Source organism: Ammodytes marinus (genome assembly GCF_949987685.1).
Source record: "Ammodytes marinus genome assembly, chromosome: 2".
In the NCBI taxonomy this organism is placed as follows: Eukaryota; Metazoa; Chordata; class Actinopteri; order Uranoscopiformes; family Ammodytidae; genus Ammodytes; species Ammodytes marinus.
Window position 1 is genome coordinate 16,537,009 of NC_137231.1, and position 10,113 is coordinate 16,547,121.

Genomic DNA, 10,113 nt, shown 5'->3' on the forward strand with positions numbered 1-10,113 from the left:
GCCTATCCGAGGACCCACCCTGATTGTAGGCGGTGCCAGTTCCCCTTGTCCGGTCCAGAATATGCAGAATGCGCTTCATATTGTAGCCTATGACTCGTGAAAATAATTTTTGCAATATTTTAATTTATTAGTTCTAAAAGGTTGCGAATTAAAATCTATGAAAAAACATTGCTGTCACTTCTTACCTTATTCTTTCGTATGCTAGACATTGCATCAGTTTGCGAGAAGCTGCAAGTTGACGGAATTTGCATTGAAGCACTCGGTTTGCATCTTACCACAAAAAATATTTAATGGTCAAATAAAGTGAACTGTTGCATTGTATTGCAGTTCAAATTTATTTCAGAAATAATATTGTTTCCTTGCATAGTTTATCATACTGGCCTATAAACTTGCAAACAAGATACAACCTAATTCTACTTAATTACCTAAAGCTCTCAGGTCGTCTGGGACAGGTCTACTTACAGCCCCCAGAGTTAGGACTAAACAAGGAGAAGCAGCTATCGGTTTTAATATAACAAATATCCTCAAATATAAGAAATGTATCACATTCGTCATTGTAGCTTGCTTTTGATTCATCTGATTACCTTAGAATATACTTCTCTTCAGTTGTTGGTATGCTTGGCAACGCTTGGGATTATTTACAGATACTGTATGTGTGTGTGTTTTTTTTTTCTTTTTTTTCTATGTGGGATAAGGGGGGAAATTGTTAAAATAAAACAAAATCACTATTGGCCTAAATCAGACAGTCTTTTGTTTGGTTGAACTAGCTCAGTAATCCACTAGATGGCATTACATACTTTATCCCGATGATGACTGACTATACAGAATTTACTGAAAGCACAACTTGTCATTTCCAACCCCTTTATCATATACTGTATTCTGCATGCAGGTATAAATCATTCCTAACATACTCCTGGAATAATCTTCACAGTGGCTTAGCAAACATAATATTTTTTAATGCTTAAAATGCCCTTTGATATATTTATAGTACACAATGCACCCACAAAATGGCTGATAATGACCCATTAAAACTGACAGCAAAATGCATATAAAAACCTCCTGGCACAAGTTATCATGACTTCATATCTGTTCTGCTGTCTTGCTCTATATTTCAGAAGGGAATAGACCTGACAGCAGTTTCCTTTTTAAAGTATGAGCTTTTCCTTTGGAGTGTAGTGAGGCACAGCATATTGTATGAATGACTCGTCAGAGATTGTGTTTGGGCTTTTACAGATGTATGGAAGCAGTGTATTGCTTACTTTACCAGGCTAGCCCCTTGGCGGTTCGAAAGGGGTACTACGTTACAATACACATAATATCCGCTGTCGGTACACCTGTTAAAAACTATTTTAGGCACTATTTCCATTACACCACTTCTAGCGCAAAGTGTGTTAAAACCTCCACCCCCATATTGTAGCCTATATTTTCAGTTCATATTAACTAAATGTTTATGAGTGGAACTTTACAAAGTCAAACGTTTGACAAGTGTTTGCGATATTTAGATCAGAATCTTGCTTCAACCGCACTTGGAAACAGGAAGAGCTCAAAAGCACACGTCGCTCCAATCAACAAACTTTTATCATCATCATCATCATCATCATCATCATCTGATCTTCAATCTTACTATCCATTAGCTACTTGACAGTCAGGCTTATAAGCACAACAGTGGAAGGATTTGTGTTGTTGTTGTTGTTGTTGTTGTTGTTGTTGTTGTTGTTGTTGTTGTTGTTGTTCCTCCAGATAGCAGTATCCACATATGATATCAACATCCCAGCTGTTTTGCAGCAGGGCCGCTCTGATGTAGTTGAGGTTTACTCTTGGAAAGTTCAGCTTATTGAGAAGCTGTCACATAAAGCACAGGCGCCACTCACTTCACCAGCTTTTATTTACTTTTGTAAATCTAAAGAGGGCAGAATACAGAATGAAAAAAACAATTGAGAATGTGAAATAATACATTATGTGAGGCCTTTCTACTAAATAAAAGACATGGGGCTTCACTTCAGTGGGACATGATTCATACGTCCTGTAGTGAATCTTTTTGTGCTGTGAGAACATTGGCTTCTGAGAGGAAATGTGTTTAATGCACAGCTTTGTGAAAGGTTGCTGGTTGTTGTAATTGTGGAAGTCTGATGTGGAGTGAGTGAGTGTTCGGCAAGTAAAGCAGCCTTAAAGCAACACGATCTTTTAGTACATATCTACATGTTGGACATTCATTTGTGTGTGTACCTTTTGGTCGAGGGCACTCACAAGGGCACCTATCAGGTTGTTTGAGCTCATCTATCACTTCATCCATGTCTTCATCTCATAGATATCACATTGTGTTGTTGATCAGATCATCCAGGCAGCACCTGTATGTTGATCTAGTACAGCTAACATCTATAGTTAGTCTAGATGACTCTATTATGTCTATGTTTTTTGTTTTTTGTGTGTGTTTTGTCAAGTTTGTGTTGTTTGACATAATCCCAAATACTCCCAACCAGAAAATATATATCCTCCCAATGATCCATTCTGAATCTCCATACAATCTTTAATCAGTTCTCATAATGAGGTGACTTTTGGGTGCAATCATCAAAGTTTTTGTAAACCTGTTTAATCTCAAATAGAGTAAATTGTCTGGTTTTCCTTGCGTTATTTCATCCCTTGTTGATCACTCATCAATGATAAAACATCCTTCTTATTACACCGTCTCCCAGTTATCACCCTATTGTTGTGTGTTGTCCAGGAATACAGTCTATAGACATTTCAGCTTTATCTAAATCCAAAGTGAGGTTAAAGAACCCCAGAGGATAAGCCACATCATTGATCTGTAGTTTCTACACAGCGCCTCTCTCCTCTAGTTAATCCACAGGGTCAGCTCTAATGACATTGAGGAGCTCCGCCGGCAGTCAGCACTGCTGCCTTTTGCAATTTAGATAGAAGCAAAGGAGAAGAGGAGGAGGAGGAGGTGAACGGCGGTGAAAACAAAGAGGGAAAGTGAAGGAGAAGGGTGAAGGGAGAGGAACAGAAGGGCTGAAAAAAGTGACAGGGAAAGGAGGTAACAAAAACGATGGATAAAAGCAAAAAAAAAACACATGGAAGGGGGATGACAAGGGGATGGGTGCACTGCAATTTTAGAGACTGCTGATGTTGTTATGGCATATTCACAATGGATACATTTAGCAACCTTCGCTTAATTCATAAAGAAATTATTTCGACTTCTGCAAAACATATCTTTTTTTTTTGCTAAGTTGCCATGTGATTGATGAGGAGAGTGATACCAAGTTATCATCAGTAGCTTGTAGGCTTTACTCAGCATATTGACAGGACAAGGTGGGAATCTTCTAGCCTGGCTTTGTGCAAAGGGAAATCAAATCTGGATGCAGAATACCAGCACCTCTTAAATTCAAGTGTAAAAAAACAACACTTCAGGTATTTTTTTAAGGGATCTGTACCCAATTATCTTTTGACCCAGAGCAGTGACTTCCATTATCCTTTACAGACAAGACAAGACAAGACTGAAGGTTGTAGCCCTGCACACAATCCCTTGTAAAAATGTCAAACTGATGATTTTACACTTCTGATCTTTCAATACACAAATAAGAATTAACGTACTCACTGGAGAGCTTTATAGATGTTGGTAGGTGGATATGTTACCTTCAGACGGAGAGAGGCTTTTCTCCATGTCTCCAGTCTTGGATTATATGCTAAACTAAACTAATCGGCTAGTGATTGTATAGCCTAATTTTTACTATACACACAGGACACTGGTGTATATTTTTCTCATCAAACTCTTAAATTATTCATGTAAGCAAGATGTGCGTAAACCATATGCATGAACCTTAATGTCTCACTGATGGACACATATACAAGAAAGATCTATTTAGTGCTACCAAACTTAAAACACAAAATAAGTAAGATATTTGATAATTACTATGTTGAGGGGAAAGGGTTAACTATGTCAGCTTTGTACACTTGTGTGCTTTTTTTTTGCACCCGCCAAAATAATTCCTAACAGGAAGATGCAGAGGGAACAGTTGGAAACCCTAATCTTGTGCAGATCCTCCGATAGCTTTCTTCTCCACAAACAATGCCGGTCAGAGCTGAGTAAGGCTATGGCTATGGAGGGGTGCTGAAAGACCCGACAACCAGGCAGAACCAAGCTCCCTGACACATTTCCACTGGGCCACACTCAGACATGTTTAGGTAGAACCAGGAAAGGATCATTTTTAGTCTCTTCAGATCAGTCATGCCTTGTGATGTTTCACATCCCCTAGGCTTGTTCCCTCTTTTTTCTTAGCGTCTTTCCCTTTCACTTATAATACGTGGTATGTAGATTGCTTTCTCTCTATGCACAGGAGCCAAGGATAGACGTCCCGCTCCTTATAAGAACTCTAATTTGACTCTTTCTGCGTATCATTTTCTGTGTGAAAGAGAGCTGCTGTTTGTCTGTCTGTATCCATGTCTGCCTGCATGTTATTTCATTCCATCCAATTGTATGCGAGTCAAACAATGGGAGAAGACCAGTTTTAGGGTTTCCTGAAAAGTTTACCACATGATGAAGTCAGAGCAAAATAATCCTTTTTTTAAAGACCATCACAGTTCCCTCGCTCTTACTTTAAAAGCTAATACTGCTATATGATGTCATTACCACAGGGCCGATACTAGCCTACAGCTAATGAGTCAAGAACAGTTTGTAATGCAGTCTTCATGTGCAAATCTGTCTCTTGTCTGTCAGTCAGCCAGCCTGTCTCTGTCCCCGGCTGTTAACACCCTGACACAGTAACACAAAAATGGAACAGCCAACCCACATGATATATTCGCACACAAGTTTGTGTCTAAAGTTGAACTCAATCTCAGAGTATAAGAGTTACCTCGGTAAAACAAAAGAGGTGCTTTGTTCCGTCGTCAGGTGAAATCCCCCTTCAGCAATTACCGTTCACCTTCCAAGGACCTCGGCGAGGAACAGAGCAACACTGTTTCTTTAAAAGCAGGCAGTGGAGCATGAAGACACAGCCGCTCTACAGGCAAAGCCCATCACTGTTCCTCTTTAGCTAGCTTAACTGTAAGCTTCAAACTAAATGTTCTGATTTACTACTCGCCTGACAGTGTCTCCAGCGAGTGTTTGGTATTATCTAGAGCCTATGTTGCTATCAGATTTGGATGTTCGTGAAAAATAATTGCCATTATGACTATGAGACAAGTCTGTATTTGATCGTTCAGCATTTGAAATAGAGATAAAAGTAACTAGGAAAGCAGGAAGAGAGAGATGTTGAAGCACAGTGGGACATAGTGAAATAATTCCACAATTTTTCTTTCTCTCTCAACTTTCACTTTCAATGACGTATTTTTCCCCCAGCTATCGTAATAACCTATTGTACCCTAGTTTTAAGACGTGTGATTCTGTGTATGATACCCAACGAGTCACCCAAAAAAGATGGTCCTTTCAAGTCAGTGGCATGTGAGGCCGTTAGAAAGATAAAAGCTAAAGGCTACTTTGTTAGATCTTCAATATTTTTCACTGGCATTTTGTCCACAACCATTACATTTGACTGTGACCAGACTTCTCTACACACACAGAAAACTGCATCTTAATCGTCACTTAAAGCTTTGCTACTGCATAATTAAGGAGTTGTCTGTCAGACCTGGTTCAAATATTTGCCTTGAGCTGTTTCAAAACAAATTGTGTAGCCTATGACAGAGATCCTTGAAATCAGATCCAGCTGATCTCCCCTCTAAACAGCGCTTTATGATTCAGTCAAGAAAGAGACGCCATCACTCAAACCACTGTCCTGACTCTTAAATCAACTCATTCTCTTTTCCCGTTTAAGGACTGTGCAGCGTAGTCGCATTATGAGGCACTCAAACACCATAAAACAAATGTTGTTATAAAATATTTTTTAATGCCCTTTTTTTGTTACAGGAAACATCCTGTGGTACATGTTTTGTCCACATTATGGGTATGTTTAGGGCCACTCTCCCCTCTTGTCTCTCATCACACAGCCACTGTTGCTGCAGTTATTTACATCAGGGCCAATGGCAGGCTTCCAGGCACAAAGGGCCTGACAGTCTATCAGTGGAGGAGGGTAGTTGATATGGGCACACAACCTCTGCCCCGACCTTGATGCAGGACCATTTATCACCTATAGGCTTCGAAAAGGAACTAGTTTGAGAGATGTATCCAGATGGAGCATACTTTTTTTCTGAGTTGTATGCCTATTATTGCAATTGTGAGAGATTAACGTTATTACCATGAGCTACCCACTTTTACATTCCAGTATGCATTTGCTCTATTGTTAAATTATTGTTTAGAGCAGATTAAAACTCTACAAATATGGTACACATTAAATAGTGTGTGTGTGTGTGTGTGTGTGTGTGTGTGTGTGTGTGTGTGTGTGTGTGTGTGTGTGTGTGTGTGTGTGTGTGTGTGTGTGTGTGTGTGTGTGTGTGTGTGTGTGTGTGTGTACACAGTACTGTCTGATCATTCAACCAAGCCATGTAGTACTCTTTGGAGAAGTCTGCCTTGGAGACATTCCACCATTGACTATTGCACATCAGATCATGTCCTTTTGGCTGGCAGTGTTGTTTCTTTTTCCCACACGCACACACACACACACACACACACACACACACACACACACACAAACACACACACGCACACACACACGCACACACACATGCACACACACATGCACACACTCATCCAATCTGCACACTCCCATTTAGTTTTTTTGGGTAGCACTCATCTGCAGCCTTGTTACCCAGAGTCCTTTGCAGCAGCCCGACCGACGCTCGGCTGCTGGAGCGTTTTGTTTGTCACATCAGCACCCAGTGCACGCTCAACGCAGCTCAGATCAACAGGAATTTCAGCGATGGAAAACCTGCTCAGCATTCAGAAAAAGGCTGTGCATACACATAATTGTGTTGGAATTTTTTTTTCAGCTCATCGCGACTGCTCTTTTTCTCTTCTTAGTCCCAGGATGAAATGCTGTTTCATCTCACAAGTGTAATTAACCAAAATAAATGAAATCTACAATATGAGAAAAGTCTATGTTTGAATGTTCAAATCGGGATGGTTGGGTTTTCTGCCCCCTTAGGTATATTTTAATCATCCTGACAAATTGTGACTATTTAGTGATGATTACTATGGCTGTGTTTTTATTTGATTTTCCTTCCATCATTATCATTAAAACCATATTTAATGTTATTTTTAAGGGGCCGCACTGCATATAACTTGGTCATCAAAATAAAGTGACATCATCTGTAGGACATCTGTTGAGTAAAAATGCCAGAGGCCCTTTTAGTACTAAACCATTTAACAGCTGCCTAATTGGTGCATGTATCAGCATCATGGTCTGTATAACGTTCTAACAAATATACGGTATGCTTTTCTCTATCATCCACATGTTTAATTGATCATGTCTTTGTCTATCAGAGTAACCAAATGTGAATGTCTTTATATGCCAGAGAAGCTGCATCTTTTTATCCAAGTTAGAAACCAATGTGATTTTATTAGCCTCATGTGTGCTGTGTGTTTTCTTTAAGGTCACAAGTGTATGTACCATACCACTATAGACACGTATAAGAATGTGTTTTTTGTCATTAATTAGTCCTTGGTGGTCACAACATTTGTTTAAAAGTGATCAGTAGGCTATAGCATTGGAAAACCAATGAAGAAAAAACATATAGTACACATCACCACATCTATAATGAATGCCTTCTTGCCTCACAGTTCAAACCTAACACAGTTTATTCCCTGCAAAGAAGTGACAGGTTATTTTACAAACAGACATGTATCATTTGAGTCAACAATACACATCAGGACAGAGGAGTAGGCACAGCAGGGGCCTACATCTCCAGGGCTGCTTATCTTTAGACGTCTGTAAGAATCAGCTAGATGTATGTTACAATCTTTATTGGGATGGTTTCATCTTGTGCTTTCCTGTTGCATCAGCTGCTGAAATCAATTTTTTCCCTTGAATGCCAAGTTTATTTCTCGGCCCGGCCTGGATGATCTTGGGGTACGCAGTATTTCCATGTCGATTCCCGTTAGATGAACTGTGTAAACAGTTTGTAAGTTGCGCTCTGTTTACACTCCTGATCTGATCACGCCCAGCGGCAACTTGTTTGTATGTACGGCGTATTGGAAGTGTGCATATTGTGCTTATGACAGCAATTTCTAAGTTTTTCACAGAGTGGGGATCTGTAACTTTTTCCACTGTTAACAAAACCCCTAGTTGGGACACCCTCTTCATCAGCAGAGAGGAGGGGGAGGAGGGAACAGCAAATGTTGTTTGTAACTGGCAGTTTCAAGGCGCCCCTGGACCGTAGGAGACTGGGACCAAAGAGCTTTATGTCTTTTCTCCCATGTGCCATGTGTTTGTGTTGACATGTGTGAGCCTGCATGCACACATGTGGATCATAGACTGTATATGGTAGATTTGTTTCCTCCTTGACTGCCTGTATTGCATGGGCATTTCATGTGTGTGTGTGTGTGTGTGTGTCTGTGTCATATGTGTGTGTGTGTGTGTGTGTTCACATATTATAGGCCTACAGTTTTGGCACAAGCTGGGCTGACAAGACTGTAAAGTAGCTTCTTACAGTTTTTCATGCAGGAGCATTTTTCTGCAGTGGGTGAACGAAATCTCTCAGGTGCACAACATGCGGTAGCTTCTCTGGCTCAAAGGCAACACCTTACACTGACAATGAAACCTGTGCTGTCTGTCTTTATTTAGACTGAAAATCAAAAATGCTGTCATCATGTGTTGTACTCCACTGTCCACTTTAGAGAGCCATTGTCGAACAGTGATAGGCTATCCTCAGGCCTGACACCAATTACTCATCTGAAAACCAAAACACAGTGCAACAAGGTGTACTATTGTTCACACTAAATTATTTACCCAGTCACAAGCTTTTGTAAACTTCTGCGACGATTAATCTCAAGAACCTCTTTGGTGCGAGAGCTTAATCGTTTGCTAATTAGCGTCCTTGCTAACAGACACTCTCAGTGGAAATATACGATTACATAGCCCATCGATGGGCTCAGTAAACAAAGGCTGTTTGCCAAAATGCCAGAGCAGTTGTTGTGGTGGAGCTGGAGTCGGGTAAATCTATTATTTGTTTGTGTGTGCGTAGCCTACTTAATGTGTTTGTGTGTATGTGTGAACGACTAACAGAAGGAAACAGATAAGTGAGACACAATAGAGAAAAGGGGAGGGGGGAAACAGAAACAATGCATTTTCTATTTTGCTCTGTAGGCTACCTCACAGCAATTTCATGTTAACCAGATTTATGTGAACATGTTGGTTTGGTTTGTAAGCGACGATGCTGACAGTCCATGGTCTAGACAGCCTGGAATAGATGACCTCAGGCAGATGGCTTGGTGCTGCAAAAGAGAGAAAGGAGCTAGTGGGTGTACTGATAGACAGAATCAAAGAAAGAGGAGAGAGGAAGAAAAGGAGATGGAGGGGAAAGGAGTCATGTTACCTGACAGATGTACAGATTTAACTTTGTTGACCAGTGGTGGAAAGTAGCCACCACTGGTCTATTGTACATTAATCAAGTGCAATTGTACATCACTTGAGTATTTCCATTTGAATGCCTCTTTAATCTTCCACTCGTCTTCATTTCAGATGGAAATGTTGTGCTTTGTACTTAATTATGTGTACTGTCTTTGACAGCTATAGCCCCTGCTCAATGTCCATATTAAGATTGTATATTAAAAACACATGAAAGGAATATAATGTGCCAGCAAGTGGCATTCAATCCGTTTTGTGGTGCGACCCCTCATGTTTTGTTAGTTGTCAGTAGTAGTACCAAATAGAAGTTCCCCCTGCTAAACATCAGACGGTATACAACCGCCAAGGCCAATGAGGCATTAAGGTCCAAATATATCACATAAAAGCTAAAAAGAAATAAGAAAAACTTAACATTTTAGGGCAAAAGGTGCAAAACTGACCAGACTTGGACCTGTCTTTTTTGGTCCCCCCCCCTCTCTCTCTTTCCCTGTCTACGGATCAGATCCTTTGCTCTCCAGACCGAGGTTGTGCTTTTCACTGATGAGTGAGTGTCACATGCTGGGGCTTAGTTTTGATTGTCACCACAGGCCCAAAGATTAGCCTACATGGGGCCATAGTC